The sequence below is a fragment of the Mixophyes fleayi genome, chromosome 5 (genome assembly GCF_038048845.1).
Source record: "Mixophyes fleayi isolate aMixFle1 chromosome 5, aMixFle1.hap1, whole genome shotgun sequence".
Classification (NCBI taxonomy): Eukaryota; Metazoa; Chordata; class Amphibia; order Anura; family Limnodynastidae; genus Mixophyes; species Mixophyes fleayi.
This window is the reverse complement of record NC_134406.1, coordinates 201,800,374-201,821,147: the sequence shown is the minus strand read 5'-3', so window position 1 is coordinate 201,821,147 and position 20,774 is coordinate 201,800,374.

Here is a 20,774-nt window from a genome sequence, read left to right as displayed (position 1 = left end):
GATTATAGTATTAGAATTGTTCATTTGCTTTATAAACTATTTTTATGTGCCTTTATATTGCACATAAGCTTGTAGGTATCTTGGTACTTTTCTCTGTCTGTCTATGTAACATTTAGTCTGAGCGTACTTCTACCCAGATTAAAATGAAAACTTATATTGAGATCCGCTTGTATTTGAACACGGTCAGAAATATGCTGAAGTTCCATACTTGTTTTGTAAAAGTAAGTTGTGTGCAGGTTGCATCTGAAGATGAATCAGAACCTCTATTGCTTAATGGTTCCTGGCCTGCTTTCTGTCTTTTACATCCACACACCTAACTGGCTTGTTCACTGATTTTATTTGCTTGAATCCTGTTCCAATGCTTACAAATTGATTCAAATAACTGTATGCAATGAATCAGCTCTTGGCTAAGCATGTGGAAGTAATTTACTAAGCAAACAATTGCCGTTGCATAGTGTAAAAGCAGCTTTGAATTTGCCTTCCATCTTGATTTGTGCAAGTGTACTTAGATTTCTACTAGGGCATATAGGTTTTTGGAGAAAGATGGCTACATTTGCAGAGGAGCCGCAGTTTGCGCAGTGGGAAGGACTTGGGTGGAGTGATTTCTACTGAAGGTCAGTGTAGGTGTACCAATATACTCCATTTTGCTGTACAGAAATGAGATTATATTTTGTGGAGTGAGGTTATTGTAATGATGTAATGGGGTGTAGAGAGTGTATGTTTAGAGGAATTACATGCTAGGCGGAGGAGTGCTTGGCCATTACAAACCTGTAAAAGGATTTTAGTTTTGTACTAGTTCGGAGGTGGTGGCCTTTGGGTCTTGTTGAATACTTTTAATAGGACCTACTTTATGCCATGTTGCGCCTCTGCAGAATTTTCCACTATCTGAACACATTTTTAGGCTGCAGAGACAGTTCCCTAGAGTGGTCGGTATGCATACATTTTGAAGTGTCCTGGTTGGCACTTTAGTGTATTTTCTGTAAAGCCGCCAGAGTTGTGAGTGTGTGCTCAATGTGGTTGGTGTTTCTGAGTCCTGCGATTGAGAGTTTGGGGTTCAGGGTTAAATATTGAGAAGAACAGTTGCAAGATTAACAGATACTCTCAAGTTCCGGGAGAGACTATAGAAAAGAATGAAGCTGCAGGGATTGAGTTAAAGATCCATACAGAACTAAGACAGAATGTGAACCACAGCAAATGTGGCAACTATGAGATGATGAGTAAACAGGTCTATATGTCAGTTGGATGGCAAGAGCTTGGATGCTTCCCCAGAGAGGTGCCCTACAGACTTAGAGGTTGTAATCTTAAATAAACTAAGATATATATACAACAATGAAAGAAGAGCAGAAAATAGTGCAAGTACACAATACAGTACATGTTACAATGTTGCCTCTTGTGTTCTGTAAAATAATGAAAAGGTGGTAAAAATAAAATACTGACAACACAAATATTTCTGTTACTAAAACAACCACAGAAAAATAAGCAAACCCCTTAAAATGTATAAACATTCAAATATTTCAACTTACATAAGTTGTGTTGAGCTCCATCTATAATTCCCTCAGCAATCTTTCATAAGTATCTCAGTATAGGGAGAATACTTTTACTGCACAGTATCATGTACACCATTGCCAGGGGCAGGCTGGGCTGGAGGGGCAGGGGCCACAGTGGGCTACCTTGGGCTGGTTCACTGGGCCAGCTGCATTTTTTTCCATTAAATAGGCTGCTTAGTCGAGTCGTGCCTCCGGGGCTAAAATTTGCCAACCCTACCCTGGCAGAGGTCCACAGTCAGTTATGAGTAGAGACTGCCACAGAAAGAAGATATATACACTAAAGAATTGAAATCAAAACAGAAACATGTTCTATTGTGTTCTGACCTACATGTGTGTACGTTGTGTTTCAGCAAAAAAGAGTTTCATCCAGCCTTGAATAGTGGGTTCAACCAAGGGTTGAAAGCGGAGATAGGGGAAACTCAGATCAGTGGCCCTAAGGCTGCAGTGTAGAAAAATAGGAGTACAGTAAAAGACAGTGGCAGTTCCACCATGCATGAGTGCCAGCTCTTGAGGCCAGTGATGTACTGCAAAGAACTAAGTGAGGAGGTGATTTGTACTGCAAAATAATGTGATGCAATGACATTATTAGTGCTATCAAGATTTTTATATAGTGAAAGTCAAGACATTGTAAATAAGAGACTGATCATAAATGTTAGTAATTTATTAAGCCAAGTTGATCCACCGCCCATGCTATTTCATGACTGGTAACTGCATCATTTCACGTACTGCATGACTTTTATTTTCCCGTTATTAAAAAACGGTTTGTTAATTTTGACCCACATGAGGTGACAAGCGCTGAGCTGCAGGCTGTTGTTTGACCCAAGTGTACTGCATGGTAGAAGTTAAGCCAAGCACACTAGCACCACCGTGATGGTAAGCAGGGGTTACATTTCTTAGATATGACTATTCACCAATTATTTGAAGTTGATAGGGAGTTACGTGACAGTAACTCATTTGAACTGTACCAAAACATTCAGCAGGGGTATAATGTGCACCTTAGTTTTTTGTTCTAATAAACATGTTTATTGCCTAAAAATACTTCTCTCTCTCTCTCTCTCTCTTTGTATATTGGAGTTAAAATTGCAGATACAATTTCATCATTTAATATGCGGGTTTAATAGGCAAACTAGGATTAAAATTGTAGTCTCACTAGGAATAGTGACCAGTGGGAATAGCCAAGGTCAAATCAAAATTCAGACAGAAAAATGTTTTGGTGTTTTACTCAGCAAAATACAACAGTTGCTCAGAAAGATAAGGCTGGTAATAAGCAGTTTATATAGAGCACTAGAGTGATGTCATGGAAAATGCACCCGCAGTACCATGAAATTTGCGTGTAGTTTCTAGATTAAATGAGTACCAGGGGGAAGCTTCAAAATTCATCCCCCAATACTACATAAAGGTGTGGTCATACAAATTAGTGGGCGTGGCCAGTGACGGAACTACCATTGGTGCAGCATGTGTTGTGCAACAGCGCCCATGTAGATAATGGGGCCCACTGCATGGCAGATGCAGAGAGTCGGAGGCCTCAGTTCCCTCCTCCCCGCATCAGGGCCTACAGCTCGCTAGTTCCGCCTTTGGGTGTGGCTATGAGAATAGTGACAAGCACATTGATGCCTCATAATGCCAAGTGGTACCACCCCAGTATTATCTGGAAAGGATTAGTACTGTTTGTGGTCCTCTTGTTCTGTACTGCGTCCAAAATAATAATTAGCTTATAATAATAATAATAATAATAATAATACAGCTCATGTTGTTCACCATATTATACAGCCCTCCAATTATTCAGAATATAATACAACTCACTTTGAAAAACATATTACAGAGCTTCCGGAGGTATGATTTCTCACCCCTGCTTACCTCCTTGTGCTTCCAATTTTTATTACCAGGGATTTAACTGTACTCTGAGTACAACAAAAGCAGGTACTAGCAATTTTTGCTTTTATATGATAACAAACACATTTACATGCTGAATAAACATTCAGTAAGTAATCTACAAGTGCACAGAAACACTATAAAGATCAGCAGTGTAATTCCCATTTTAGACATGTATACATACTCACATCACATCTGTGTTTTCCACCTTGAGATATAGTTTAGTACCTCACACTAGTCTTTGAAGAGCTACCGTCATCACAATACTGAGACTAACCTCTGAGTGTTGGCTTCTGTAATCACCTCTGAGTGGCAGATGACTAAGGCATTCAACAAAAGGCTAAAAATTATTGTCTCCATGGTTGGGTCATCTGTGCTTTCACTTATATCTAAAGCCTATTATCTTCTTAATGTCAAATCTTCAAATCCTTCCTTGTATTTCCTACTGCATATCTGAATGCATATGTTCTCCATGCCTCCTCTTACAGCTGCTTTTTTTGGACCATCTCTACTCTTCCCCGGGGGATGTTTCCTCTGTTCTCTTTGCTAATATTGACCATTTGTGTCTTCCCCATATCTGTTCGGATTGCTGCACCCCTTATGCTTTCCCTTTTGTCTTTTCCATTTGACTTGTGCTATCAGGCTCCCTGCATCAACCAGGTACCCTTTCTGGCACCCTTTTGTATTCAGTGTCCATCTCCTCATGTCTACCCAGTGTTCTTCTTGGCTCCCCCACAGTTTTTCTACTTCTTTTGAATCAACTCTGCCCAATTATCTCACACACCTCATATCTAACCCATTAGTCTTTCCGTGCCTCTTTCACCCTTTGCCCCCTTATTCTATCTATGTCTCTTTGTCCCTGTTCATATCCCCAGTTCTCATGTCTCTAACTTGTCTTATCCTACCCCCTTACCCACGGGTTGCCCGCGAAGAAAGCCCTGATTTTCCCCCTGGGCACTGTATGACCTGTTTTCTACCTTGGCATGAAAACAGTATCAGGAATATGAATACTTAGGAATTAGACCACTGAGCCCGTCTGGCCACCTTGGAGGGAAAATTAAGCCTCCCCACTGAACATTTGCAAGTAAAACACTTTGTTGATTCACTTTTTAAGTCTAATATAACTAGGCATTGACCTCATTTGAATGCATTTGGGCCTGAGTCATTAGGGAGAGTAAGGCAAAAAAAAGGAGTACATTTGATCCTGGACAAACCATGTTACAATGCACGTGGTGCAAATTAGTTTATTATTTTGCACATAAGGAAAATACTGGCTGCTTTACATGTAGCACACAAATACCTTAGCTTTATTTTTACACTGAAATTTAAAGTTGATCTAGGACATGACCTACCCGAAATATAAATCTGTCCCCATATTTAAAATTTACCTCCCCCTCCAATGCAACACGGTTTTGCCAAGGTGCAAAGTTACTCCTTTTTTATGCTTTGCTCTATATGTACACAATCCCCTCTTGAAGGGCATCATCACTGTGCACTATAACTTATTGGTGACCTATAAACAAGCCGCTGCCCTGAAGCATCTTTATGTATATGGTGCCACAGACTCTGCAGAGACGTATGATCAATAAAAAATGAACAGGAAAAAAATACAGATAAGTAAAGGACAAGAGAAACAATAGAATTAGTAAAAATGAATATAAGAGACTAAAGAGAAGTCAACTACATAAAAAGACACTAGAACAAAAGAAACATTACAAAAAGGATGAGGAGTTAGAGAGGGCCAAACTTGTGAGGGCTAAAATTAACAGGATTAGGATAGTTAATATAGAGGCATGAGGAGGAAATTGTTTTAGGATTGAGCCAGGAAGGCAAGTGTGAAAAGTTGAGTATTAACAAAGCGTCTGAAGCATTTGAGGTTGGGGGCGATTGTGATTTAGCAGGGCAGGAAGTTACAAATGTGGAAAGCAGCTTAGACAAAGTCCTGAAGGCGGAAGTGTCAGGTGGTGATAGGTGATGAGGAAGGGTGAAGGTCATGAACAGAACATGGACGAATATTATAATTATTATTATTAATTTTTATTTATAGGGCGCCACAAGGTGTCCATAGCACTGTACAGGGACAACCAATATCACAGTACAGGGTGAGACAGCACGATACAATTAACAATAAGCACAGTAACTCAGGAAGCTCAAAGCACAGCTAGAGAGAGAGGCGGGGAGGGTGGGGGAGGAGGATAATCCACATACGTTGGTAGCCTGAGCCCAAGAAGGAGGGCGCAGATGACAGGTAAGAGTCACAGAGGGGAGAAGGGAAAAGCGAGATTGGTCGAAGGGCAGATGGTCCTCAAGGAGGAGGGCTGAGTAGCTGGAGAGCAGAGTTAAAAGTGGTGGACAAAGGAGGAGAGATGGCACTGCTCAAAAGAGCGTACAATCTAAGGGAGTATTTGAGAATATGGGAGTATTTGTTGACAAGTTTGGAGATCTTGGAGGGGGAGGCCTTAAAGAGTGCTTTACAAGAGAGGGTAAACAACTTGAATTGTATTCTGGAGGAAATGATGAGTCAATGAAGGGTCTTGCAGAAAGGCACAGCGGAAGAGGAGGGCTGGAAGTGGAAGATTAGTCATGATGCTGCTTTCAGCACATATTTCAGGGAGGCAGACATTTGTCAGGCAAGCCAGAGAGAAGACAAAAGCATGGATGATGGTCTTGGCGGCATCAAGGGAGATAAAAAGGCGAATATTGGCAATGTTGTGAGAATGGAGGTTACAGGAATGGGCAAGAGACTGAATGTAGGAAGTGAAATTGAGGGCGTAGTGAATGATAAGGGAACACTAGCAACCTTTAGGTAGATCAGGAGAGGGGGACAGAGAAAGGAGTTGATGGTGGAAAATAGGTGATGTTTTGGGCTGGGAGGAGATAAGAGCTTTGAAATAGGACTGTTTGTCAGTAGAGGGCAGCATAATAGGATGACAGGATGAATTTGAAATGAATCAATTGAAAATCTGAGGTACGCACCCCACCAGATGAGGACTAAGGTCAGGCTGGGCTGGGGGTCAGTCCCATAGTGGGCTACCTTGGGCTGGGTCACTGGGCCACCTGCATTTTTTTCCCTTTAAACTATGCTACTGAGTCAAGTCTTACCCCCCTGGGCTAATATTTGCCAGTCCTCCCCTGATGAGGACACATGGTCTACTACAAGAGAAAGGGTCTCTAGCGGCACAATTTCCTCCCTTATAAAGGAAAACTCCTACAAAGAATATTGTAGGTGGTACCTGGTTCCCACTACATTAAGGAGGATCTACTGTGTTGCCTCTGAAAAATGCTGGAGAGTTTTGAGGAGAGAGGATCCTTCACTCACATCTGGTGGTCTTGCCCAAAGATAGCCCAGGTTGGGACAATGTTGCTAGCCTTATTAGTGATATTATCAAAGATGCAATCTCTAAGAACCCCTGGTCCATTCTTTTCAGTTCCCACTAGAGGAATAAGATAAGCACTTCGATAAACTCTCCATGCAAATTCTTAACACCGCTAAATGCTTAGTTGCAAGTCATTGGAAATGCCTTAATGCCCCCTACCAGTAGAGGCTCCTTAATAAAATCTGATACTTGGAACCATGAAGAAAATCTCTGCATTCTTAAATAACAAATCCCACAAATATACTCAAACCTGGTGCATTTGGTACATTTATAATAATTAATCCTATTCTTTTGTAAGTTATATTGAAGTATTGATCTTTTCAGCCAACCATTAACTTACGTGAGTTTATCTTAGTTGCCTTTACTCCCAACTTTGTGAGCTTTGGAGTGTCAGGGATAGCAGTATTGGCATCACACCCCCTCTGTGAGCCCTTCTCCCCTCCCCCCATTCACAACACCTTTTGCATATTCTGTTCAGTACTGTTTTATACATTTATTTGCCAGTTGAACGCAGAGACTTTTGATATACTTAACCTTGAATTGTTCTAGATACTTATGTCCACCACTATGTATCTCTTGCCCGCTTTGTGCCTCGCTTATATGCCTGTACAACTGATTTCATCTTGTATACTGACAATTGTTATTATACTGCATTCAAAAATATAAAGTTCTTTAAAAATATATATGTTAGGAGGTTTCATGATAGATGGATATATAAGACAAAATTTAACATGGAACACATTTGAAAGCTTTAATTTGATGTTTTTATATATCCTTTATGTATGCAGTTTTCAAAATACACGACAACATAACGAAAAACACCTATAATTAAAAAGAATAAACATAACAAGAAAGTAAAATTCCAGCAAGATAATACACATCGATAAGCGCTGACATTGTAATTAATGCAGAGTGGGTTTATCCCTGACCAAATCTCGCCTATTTACTAACCTGTGTTGACAAGCAATAGTGGGAATGACCATAGTAACCGGCGCACTGCTGAAACGGGCAGACCAAGCCTTTGAGGTGGCGTATTTAGCCCACAGAGTATTTAGCCCACAGAGGGTGTAGTTAACGCTTTACAAGCATTATACCGCTAAAACACGGGTTCCTGTTGTATACCAGCATACTCCTAGCTGTGCAGCAGTGTCACCTCTTCCTGCTCTGGTTACAGCTATGTATATATTAAGCATATAGCAGCACATGCAGCAAAAACCACAGTAAATGTGGCCATGGTAATTAATAGAGATAATAAATAGTAAGGGGCATAATTTTGATGTTTTGCCTAAAACTTATACCTAGATTGTTGCAAATATTTTCCATTTATTTGATAACATAGGCTGAAATAAAACAAACATCTATTCATCCCATATTTTTGCAACTAGAAAATAAGATGAAAAAGCGTTTTCTACATACATTGATCATCCTGTATAAAGAGATGTAAGTAAAATATGTCAGGTATGGCGATTAATTTTGAACACATAACCAGACAGTAAGCTCTACAGGCAGGGAATTCCTCTCTATTGTATCATACTGCTACTTACCTATCCACTCTCCACAGTAGCTTTTTACTTATGTCCAGGATGAGTCTGCCCCCCACTGGCAGCATCGTTACTTTGTTATATCATGTCCGCAATGCTTTTAAGAACCCGCAAGGTAGCAAAGAAAAAAAAGCTTCAGGTGGCATCTGCACCCATACTACTTTAGTTCTGGTGTGATGGGACCCTAAGTGGATGGTGCCGCCGGGGCAATTGAGCACTGGTTGAAGCACAGGGCCATGTGGTGCCTTCTGTATACCGATGCCCTCATTGGCCCACTGGCAGCAGTACCTCTTACACCGCTATCGGTAGAGGTCAATCTTGCTGAATTAAAGTAGTCACATTTTTGTTGGGTAGTGTAATTATTACCCATAGTAATTCTGGGATTGCAGATATAATAGTCTCAGCAATCATATACAGTCCCCTATTGGGGATCTCACTTATCCCTCTAACGAGGATGTCAAAAATAATACATAAAACAAACAAGCATGAATATGCTCTTGTCATGTTGTGGGGGTGATGGAATAAAGCAGACTCAACCGCCTGCCTATGCTAGATGAAACTTTCCCACACCGAGAGCTAGATTTACTAAACGGCGGGTTTGAAAAAGTGGAGATATTGCCTATAGCAACCAATCAGATTCTAGCTGTCATTTTGTAGGATGCACTAAATGAATGAAAGCTAAAATCTGATTGGTTGCTATAGGCAACATCTCCACTTTTCCAAACCCGCCGTTTAGTAAATATACCCCCTAATGTTTTATGAACTGTGATAATACTAAACCACCCCATTCAGTCTTCTGGGTACCCTGAAAACAGTGGGGTAGAGGGCAGAGTAAAGGCCCCCTACACTAGTGATGGGAGCCCTACCTTCTTTATGGAGGTGGTGGGGAAGAGAGAACCAAAGATTGTGCCCTAAAGCTCTATTGTGTAAGGCAAACGGAGCATTGAGAACAAATACCATTCACCACTCTGTGGTCTCAGGTTCATGTGACAGGGGGCTTTCAGGATCCCCATCATTTGCTATATGTAAGGGAAGGTTAGATTAAAAAGGGGTTATCAAAAAGTGAACACCCCTTAAGATTCTTTTTAAATGGAACTCATAGTATTCTTATTTTTTAAACTTTACACATTACATTATTTAATACTAAGTTTAGCCTAGCCTTAGGCCAAGCATGCTAGGAATATAGATCTTCACCCCCCTGAGGGATTCATAATTCTGTCCACTAATTATCACCAGAGGGGGGTGGATACAGCCCCCAGACCAGGGGGCAAGATGTTGGTAAGTAGGGCCTCCTTTGCAAAAGTAACATTTGCTTATGCAATGATTATCATATATCTTTCCTTGAGTGCCCTACATGTCATTGAGTAAAAGACATGCACTTTAATCAGTAAGTCTGATGTTTTATTGAAATTACAAATATATTTTTGATATAATATATATAGAGTTTTGGTGGACTGCATTGTAAACAGATTAATTCAAGTTTATTTAAGTGCAAGAAGAACAGTTCTGTTTTTGGAGCTTTTAATAGCTTGAAAACGTAAAATAAAGGAGCTTTTACTGCTGAGTACATACAGGTCATAGCCCTGCTGGGAGGCAACTGATGAGATATGTGGTCAGAAAACGGTTCAAAGGTCAGCAGCAGGCTGCAATTGTTCCTAAACAATTCAAGGTCAAGGCAGGATAAAACTAGTGAGGTCAGAAGGAACAGCCAAGTTCAAATCCAGAAAATCAGACAGAATGTTTAGCAAAAAACATCTGTTGCTCAGGCACAGAAGACTGGGAATAAACAATTGTACAGAGAACTAGAGTTATATAATGAATAATGTGTCAGGGCACTCGCACCAGTCTTCACCCATAATGACAGAACTGTAGTGGATCAATTGTGACCAGATGGGCACATAAAACTCTAGGGAGAAGTGCAGACAACAGCATGCATGTGGGCACTAGAACAAGAAGGGAACCTGCTAAGGATGGCAGATCTGTGGCCAATATGCAATTTTATCTGGAATAACAGTTATTGTAGTATGAAAACTTTTATATTGTTATTTCTCTTTCAATGAAATCTCAAACATCCTTGCAAATATTCAACATTAAAATTAAGTTATACAACCTGGTTAATTAAAACAGAGAAGAATAAAGTAGATCCAGCAATAAAGAAAAGTCAAATCACACAACAGCATCATATATTCAGAAAAATGGTAGTGGGCGAGGCCGCGCTTCCTTGTGTGTATAGATGCCGCCAGTTGAATGTAAGTGCATTGAGAATCTGTATCGTATATACGGCAACTGCACTTTATGTTTTGAATCTACACACGGATGAGACTTATCGGTATTACCATATATTGAACAACCATACATCTTTACATTTTTATGGACTACAGCTAAACTTATGTTTAGTTGGACTATTTTTACTATTTTTTCTATTTTGGCACACAATTTCCAATAGTGTGCTTTAACTCATCCCAACTCCCTTTTTTCACCAGCTTGTCTTTTCAATATTGAGACACTACCTGCTTACAATACAGACTTTATATTGCACTGCTTAGAGCCATTAATCCTAGACTGTGCCCTCTATTAGGTACATTTCAGTGTTTTATACATGTGTTTGTTCCAGCCGGAACATGTTTATATTCATATATGTGCGCTTACTAATAGAATAAATCCAAGTTTTAAACACACACCTTTTGCGCCCTGAACCTTACTTTGCTTTCTAGCATCATATATTCTTCTGTGGGGAACAGAAAACAGGCTGTCCAGGCTATATACACTTAAACATACAAAGGGGTGTATTTACTAAACTGCGGGTTTGAAAAAGTGGAGATATAGCCTATAGCAAGTAGCAACCAATCCGACTCTAGCTGTCATTTTGTAGAATGTACTAAATAAATGATAACTAGAATCTGATTGGTTGCTATAGGCAACATCTCCTCTTTTTCAAATTCGCAGTTTAGTAAATATATGTGTCATGTAGCAACATGGGCCTGATTCATCCAGACACGTATCTGCCTATTTTGTGCATATTGTACTCAAAATCACTTTGCGCATGCCCAGAACAGACAGCTACGTCTGCGAAACAGAGAGAAACGGTGGTGTACGCAAGCAAAGTACATGCAAAAGCAAGCGCAAGTGGCACTTACAATAGGCTATAACTTTGGGAGGGAAAAGGGAAATATGATGGGCAGACACCCCTAAGAAATACCTGCGAATACGTCAGATTCATACTCTGTCGCAAGCAGCAATTCACGCGTAAATCTTTCACCAGCTCGGGGTCTAGTCCACGCTGATGTTGACAGCGTTGGATAAACACAGCTGGACACTCTGGTCATCTGATGTCAGAGCGGACCATACACCTGCATACACTTCTCTCATTATAAACCATTATAAAAGACTTGTTTGTTTATTTAGTAGAATAGAATTGTTTCAAACATTGGTGTGTGTGCATTTTGCTTTAAATAATAATAATAATAATAATAATAATAATAATAATAATAATAATAATACATGAAATTATTTTATCCCTAGTGCACTACAGGTCCCAGGATGGCTAGTTTGCCATTAGCACAAGCACACGCATACTCCATGACTGCAAGGTGTCCCAAAGAAACACATTAATACAACAAAGCATCATTTTTAATGACATAAATCACACACGCATTATTGATCACCTACATGAAGGGTCTGTTATCTGTAATACATTGTGTGATTCAAATAAAACCAAACCCCTGGCAGATGATGCAAAATCAGCTCCCCTGCAAACTAAGCTCTTTGTAAATAAATTATTTATATTATTTAAAATGTATACAGACCAAAAAGTAATAATATGGCGCTCAACCTAGCAATTCTTATCAACCTATAGACTAGTCCCAAAGTCCAAAGCACTTCCTTATTTAAAATGTATATTACTATACATTTCTCTACATTGAAATAAATAAATAAATAGTTGATTTGAGTTATGCTGAGTTGAGTGTAGTTGTGTTATGTTTATTTTTTAATAAATAGCCTTGAGTTTACTTTGCAAGAGAGTTCTTAGGTAAATACAACATTCTGTATATATACAGTAAAAGCAAAGCATAAATAAGGTAAATAATGTTACATTTACCTAAGCGCTCTACTGCAGAGTAACCTCAAAGCTACTTATTGAAAAACATACTCAGCATAACTCTGCTAAATGGTTCGATTTCGAGATCGGACGCAGGAGTGCGCAGTGTCACTTTTACGTGACGTAAAGGGCTTATGAACTAATTCATCTCGCTACGTATCTTGAAATTCGTTCCTTGATGAATTCAGGAGTGCGCAAGTCATAGGTACGTGCGTAGAATATGGAGCACAAGTTGTACTCACAATGCATGTCCTAATGAATCAGGCCCCATGTGCAGAACTGCGTCGCTGTACCACATTTATAATGTTGAGATATCATGTGCTTATTTGTATGCAAATGCGATCATTATTACAGGAAACACATGGATGCATGTTAAGGTGGCAGCTCTTGCAATGGTGCACAATTTAGTATTTTGAAGGAAGGAATTATATGGATTGGTGTGTTGCTAGCTAAATGTGGGTGGGTTGGTTGCATGTAGGTTCCTTAAATTACAGACACACACAAAATGAGACTTTGTTTTGTGGGGAAGGATATTTAAATGAGATTCAAAAGAAGTAGAAAGCACATTAATGAGGGTGTTGTATGGTCATCATAGGGCCTTAGAGCCTCTTTCTCACGACAAAAGTGCTACTAGTTCAGATAGACTAAGCTAGTAGACTTATACACCATAAGCCATAGCTCAGTGGCGTATCAGTCCTTCGAGGACGCACTGGCAATGGTCAGAACATATGGGAAGGGGGCCCTATTGGCAAAACTTGATGTAGAATCTGCTTTCAAGCTCCTCCTGCTTCACCCAGAATCCTTTCATTTCATGGGTTTTAGATTAAAGGACAGTTTTTATATCGAATGGTGCCTTCCCATGGGCTGTTCAGTCTTATTTTAAACGGTTTAGCTCCTTCCAGCATTGGTATGTACATGCAGGGATGGGCCACACAGGGATAGCCCACTAGTTGGAAGTAATTCTTGTTCATGGGTTCCCCTGCCTCCTCGGTTTGCTCGGTCACCTTCTTAACTGCGCAGACTCTGTTATGGGGGTACCGTTGCGCACAATAAGACCAAGGGACCGTCAGCTTGCCTGTCCTTCCTGGGCAATGAGATAGACACCATTGCAGGATTCTGTTGGCTGCCCAGGGAGAAGATCATAAAGCTCAATTGTCGAGGTGCTTAGCTCACCCATTAGCTCGCTACATCAGGTGCTATCCTTGCTAGGTTCGTTCAACTTCGCGTGCTGGGTTATACCAATAGGCCGGATTTTCTGTAGAAAATTGCAATTGGCCATGTCCGGCTTACAGAGCCACACTGTGGCTGCATTTAATGGCCGAGATACTGGGAGACCTTCAGCTTTGGGCGTAATTCTCGCATAAGTTTTTAACGGAGTCCAAATCTGGCCTATGCCGTAGGTCTCTACCCTAACCCTGGAACTTTACACAGATACCTCCGAGGCCAACCGCTTTGGGGCTTTATTCCTGGGAGAAAGGTGCACTGCCCCTTGGCCAGCAGCTTAGAGACATAACAATGTCCTGAGTAATTTGCTAGTGCTGGAACTGTTCCCAGTTGTTTTATCGATTGAGTAGTGGTCCAAACGCCTTGACAGTCAGTATGTGGTTTTCTGCTGTGATAATATTGGGGTACCATCTCGTTACCAGCAGTAAACCTCTTACGGAAGCTGGTTCTGTGATGTTTGGAGAATGACATTACTTTCCAGAGTTAGCAGATGTGCTACCGCGATTTCAGTGGTGCTGTTTCAGGGACCTGACCCCTTATCTTCAACTAAATAATATACCCTGTCCCCATTATGCTTGGGAGATGGTCGAATTGGGATAATGGGACTGGCAGAAGTGTCCCTGGCCCAGTCTACAAGGAGAGCCTACAGGACGGCCTTGCAACAGTGGGAGCTTTTCATGGGTTCAAAGGCCCCAAGTATTTCAGGTTAGACCAACGAGATTTTAATTTTTATGTGGGACAGTGTTATGGCTACTAGCAATATCATTAGCCTACAGAAATATTGCAGAGGTCTTCACCTATAGCAACCGCCTTTCCAGTACAGCTATATATGCTTACAGGTACCTAAATGCCCCCAGGTCTTAAACTCAACGTAGTGTAAGCTTATAAGTAATGCTGCAGCACAGAAATAGGAGGTGATGCTGGCGCTATATAAGTAAATGTTGATGATGATGATGATGACAGAAGATAACGATGGTCAGGAACAAGACAGATTCCAAGGGCAAGAGAGGTCAATGAGTTCAGGTTCAGGCAGAGATCAGGGCCTGCAGCAAACGAGAGCAATGTCCAAAGTCAGGAAACAAGCCAAAGGTCAAATACAGACAGCAATCCAGAGATAAGTACAACAGGACAGGAGCAAGTCAGCAGCCAGGAACTGATCGCTAAAACCGGCAGGGAGCCTAAGCCCTTCCTGCCTTAAATAGTCTTGCTGCCCAATTAAAATGGGCACCATCTTAATTCGGCAGCAACAACTTTAACATAGCTGCACGTGCGCGTCCGGCTGTTTGACAGCTCGCTGGGCGGGGCGGCAGAGAGGAGAGAGTGTCCCCGGCTGTTGCCCAGACAATCGGGACAAGGAGGCAGAAGTGACATCCCGGTCATCATGGAGAAGGTCGGGACTCAGACAGGCTGGGGGCAGTGAGTCGCGGCGGCTCGTGACAGACAGATAACGAAATGGGGCTAAGAAAACATCCATGGCCTCAACACTAGTAGACAGTTCCTTTATGGCGAGGCTGCACAGTAGGCCAGACCCCACAACAAGCTTCATGATTTCTAAGGCCCTGAGAGGATGGGCAAAAATGCTCCCCACTGAGGCACACAATAGATGGATGAGTTCTGTAGACATCCTAAAGCAATTGATTAGATAGCTAGCGGCAGTAGCGGTCAGTTCATATGAGACCCTCTTATTCAGCGCTGCTTTTTCCCTTGTCTTTCACGGTCTATTTAGTGTTAGCGAACTAGTTGCGCGGTCCAGAGAATCCCTAGTTTTGGCTCTACACACATCTAGCTTGTAAATTGCTGCATTCCAAGACAGATCAATCGGGCAAAGGGCAATGGATAACCTTGCCCGCCCAGGACAACAAGGCCATATGCCCAGTCGCTCTATGTACCAAATTGGTGGGGGTTCGTCCCCGAGGGGGAGGCATGTGGTTGATACATGCTGATGGGTCCTCACTCTCTAAATTTCAATTTAATGCATTTATAAGACGCGCTCTGGTTCAAGTGGGCTTAGACCCAAGTCTCTACGGCACCCACTCTTCTAGGATTGGGGCATATACTACTGCATCCAAAAGAGGCATTTTATCCTCAGCCATTCAATCCCTGGGCCGTTGGAAATCAGAGACTTAGAAGAGATACATTAGGCCACAATCCTAGCTTAATGGCAGACTCACAGCCAAACCTCACTTAGTAACCCAGGGCTCAGCTTCTTGTTCCTTTTAGCAAGGGCATGAAGGGACTTTGTCAGGCGATTTCGCTTTCGTTTCCGCACAGGGATGGGCACCTGTTTCCCGTGACACGCTCGTGTCTGGTCGCTCGGCAACCAGACGCATATCCTCCGGCCACTAGCTAGACAGCTCTGCACAAGTGTGTTCTGTTGTTAGGCAACCTAGCTTAGACCCCTCTGGTAATTACCTTCCTTCCTCTATTTATATTGGACTCTGGCACCATTTAGGTGCCAAAGTATTGGGTCTTCTTACTCCAGCGCTTCCTGTGTGTTGGTATCCTGTTGCTCCTGTGTATTGACCTCAGCTGTATGGTGACCTGCTACTGGTTCACCCTTCTGGTTTAGGTGATATATATTCTTGTGATTGACTACAGCTGCCTGACTAAGTTTATGGATCTTCCTTCGTTACCGTTCCTGCCAGCACAGTTTGACCCGAATTGCCTGACTAAGTTTGTGGATCTCCCTTCGGCTATTGGTGGCAGGCTGTGAATCTGTTAAAAGATCCCAGCAGTAGGCAGGAGAGCAGCGCAGTCAGCGACTAATCAAGACGGTGATTGGCCGCATGTTACTGCCTCTTTCAAAGTAACATGACTCTTGGTCCTTTTGTGTGGAAGATCCCTTGACCTGCTTTGTGTGGGAATGTCAATGTCGAGTCCAGAAGGGATAAAGGTTTATTCCTGGAACCAGTGGTAAGGGCAATTTGAGCTTACACGGTTTTGGTTTAACGATTGGTTGTTAGCTGACTGCTTTGCTCTCGCCACCACCATATATATATATATATTATATATATATATATATATATATATATATATATATATATATATATATATATATATATATATACATATAGAATATAATGATTATTAATAGACTGCAACCTTTTGCCGAGTTAATAAAGTGTCTGTGTGGTTATTTTAGGTTAAGTGATAGTAACATGTATACCATACAAAGGTGACTGAGGTGCATGAAAAAGTCTGATTGAAGCCCCATTTTATGCCTTAAATACCTTATTATGAATTACTACTGAAAAGGTTGTAGTTATTTATTAAGAAGGGCACAGGTGTAATAACCCACAGCAATGAGCTTTGATCAAACTATCGGAAGTTACACTAGATAATAAAAACAGATATCTAATTAGTTGCTATGGTTACCACCCGTATGTAGCACATTTTCTGATTGGTAAGTGTAACTATATTAATGCATTGTGCAGAAGCAGGTTTATGTTACAAAGAGTAATCTCTTGGTCCATCTTTGCAGACACTTTGCATCATCATTATGGGTCTTTATTAATTAATGGCAGACTGGGCATGCTTGGACCTGTAGTGTACCAGGCACAAGATGCATTTTAAAAATTTAAATATTATTATTACCCCATACGCACCATCCAGGGACGTGGGAAAAGTCTGAGTACTATCAGCAAGGGGCTGGGGAAACCTATGGGGGGAGGCACACTTTTTTTTGCGGACCCCATCTCCCTATGCAATCCATTCCCGTACTGACCAGCCTGGGGATGATTGCCATTATGGCAGGGGGACCCCACGCTGCGGGTTTTTCTGCTGTAGTGCCACCAGCCCTGTCTGGCAAAGCCTAGCTCTGGTAATAGTAAAATCAGGGGGACCCCACACTTTTTGTTCCCCCAATTTTGCTACTACCAACCTAGGCTGGCAGCACTAGGTTGGCTAAGCTCTTTGGGAGGGGAGCACGCCATTGTTTTTCTTATTTAATTATTTATTTTCATCTTTTTCATACAGCAAGGTCTGTTGCACCAGCAGAAAGAACCAGCAGCAGATACGTCTCCTAGAGACCTTATCTACAGCTGTGTCCAACTTAGAGCCTGAGCACACATTTACATGCCAGGCTCATTCACTACCCTGTTCCGCCTCGCTAAGCGTAAAGAGGTGCAAGGGGGAGATGCAACTGACATGGGTGCTTTTTTTCCATTTAAGTTGGACTTACATCCGACTCTATAAGACCCTAAGCCTCTACTCATACATTTTTGCCTGTATACATGCCAGAGGGGTACTATCCAAATCAGTATCCATGAGGGATGACATGTACCAGGGAAGTCCCCTTTCATTGTTTATTTTTATCTTGTGCTTGTGCTGTTCTTGCATAAGATTTGCCCAAATTCGGAAATTTTGGAAATGTGAATAGTGAAACAACATAATAATGTTGCCAAATCTTTCACAGTGGAAAAAAAATTTGAATTCTGAAACATCTCTCTTTTCTAATATCCCCACTTACATCAGTCAAATACAGTAAAGAGTTCCCACAAGGTTTAACACCTTCTGCTCTGAAGAGTTTGGGGCTGATTCATTAAGGCACGCAATATGAACGTATTGTGCGTTATTTTTAAATGCACATAAGTTGGATATATGCACGTCCGTATTCAACTACAAAAAGGTCTGAAAAACCGTGTCTTGCTGAATACGGGTCTGGATACGCTCTGCTTATACGGCACTTGCCATATTGAGACAGACACAATACACTGCTGCAAATGTACACTGCATATATGGAATATAAAGTCACAGGAGAACGCACAGAAAAAAGTATTCAACTATTGTCACCTGGTAATAATATAGTCATAAAAACATTCCCCCCCTCCCCCATTTTTTTCCGCCATAAAATACATTTATCATGTTGTTATTACAGTCTATTGTACATAAAATGCATTTTTACAGTTGCTTCTAATTGCAAACACATGTTCTAGCACGCATACGCGACGGTCATCACTATCACTCGGCACTTACATCTGCCCTGTACCTGGTGCAAGTGATATAACAGAAAAACACGTACCTTTGAGATGCCCAAAGCTTGAATTAGGAGCTGCTGCATGTACTCGAGCTTGGCGTGCCCTTACTTTATATTGACTAAGTGCATATGTGATAACCGTAAGCTGTGGGACACTAGGACCGTAAAGAGCAGCAAGGTGTCACAATGTAATACAGTAGAGACAGTAGGACCCAGGGGAAAACCCTGTGCTGATAGGCCACAGAAAAGAAAAAAAAAGTTCCAGCTTTTGAAAGAGAGAAAATACTGTTGATGGAAGGAGCCACAGCGTGTATACTGAGGAGACACTGTCGTGGAGAAAATAGAGATAAACTGATAGAAAAAGACGGCTAACGACCTGGAGTGAGACAGCAGCAGTGAACAGGAAAATTGATAGAGCGACAGATGAGCAACAGTGAACAAAGGTGGTGAGACACAGTGGGAAGGAAATCTAGCATTAAAAAGTGTGGGAGAAATGGCATTATAAAGAGAAATTGATAAATATATAGAAAGAGAGAACAGTAGAGGATGAGACAGTGAATGAGTCGACAGTGAGAAATATATACCTGTTTGCAAGTAGTGATAGTTACTCTGACAGGAAAACGCACCAAATAGATTCATATAGTTATCGGAATATCTGAAAATCACTTGTATTATCGCTAAACTATAACCCAAGATACTTGCCAACTGTGGGAAGATTGAACCTGGGAGATCCGGGAGAAGGTGGGCGTGTGGGGGCGGGGCTCGGTGAATCGTATTACTTAGCCCCACCCTCTAAACGGACCTCATCTCTGACCTATTATTGCAGGGTGAGAGGCCACAATGACGTGTGAATTGCGTCCTATGCCTCGCCCCCTGCCACTTAACTAATGGCCAGAATCTGGGAGGTTGCCCTGCTCTCTCAGGAGTCCAGGAGGATTCCCAGCAATTCAGTGGTCTCACGGATATTCTGGGAGAGTAGGCAGCTATATAGCAGAAATTGTGCAAGAAGCTGCATATGAATTATATACAGTATCAATAGAGTCAATTACCTTAGAAAAGTTGTAGGAAAAAACATCTCAGGTTTATTATTTGTTCCACACAGTGTATCTGAGGAAATATGCGTAACATTTTTGCTGAAAGTTATGTTTAAATCACTAGAGAAGTGTGATGTGTGTCCAGGGACAGAGGCTCTTATCTCACTGTCTCAGTCACACAGAACTTTCATTTAAACCGTAAACTGTAAAGATATTCTCCATCTTGTGGTTGTCACCTCAGAGACATTCTCCATCTTGTGGTTGGCCTCCATATTTCCTAGCAATGTTTATTTTCACAAGCACAACTGATCTGTTGTGCAGAACTATAAAAATGTGTGTAAATCCGCTGTGCGATTTCCATAAACTTGTCGGCAAGGCACTGAAAGACAGTGAATATTGAGTTCAAATGTTTATTAAAAGTGTTTAATTTATTGCAAGAGAGGATGAAAAGACTAAACGTACACTGAGGTAACGACTATAAAACTACTACTACAGAGTTATTAAAGATACATTAAATTTAAAGTTAAAGAGACCTTGAAACGCAAGTCACTTTAGTACTACACTGAAGATGATCAATACAGCTAATAGTACATAGCAACTTATGCAACTACTAAAGGTCTGCTCCATTTTTCCTGTAGGAATACATTTTCTGTTAAGAAGAGTGCATCATGTATCCAGCTTGCATTGAGTTATATTAAGAGTAAAATGTATGTGAATAATATTGCTTTATAATTAGAAAACTATTGTTTTTGTTGCCAATCCTTCTTTGTCCAGACAGATTTTGTGACATACTGCATAATAAATCTGATGTCACTTAATTTAGTTGGTGTCCTACTTGTAGGAGTATCACACATTTGCCCATTGCCTTCCCTGTACTGGCTATGAAATCATAGGCTATCGTAAGTGTCCTTTGCGCTGGAACATTAATTGGATGTTCTTGTGTTCACTCACATATAGTACATTTTGGGCATGCGCAGAGCAATTTTATGCAAAATACGTCATGTATCGGCATTTACGTTCCTTAATGAATCAGTCCCTTGGTGCTTAGTGGAACCTTTATATGTCTGGCAGGTGGTGGGAGGTGGGAATATATCCATACCGGAGT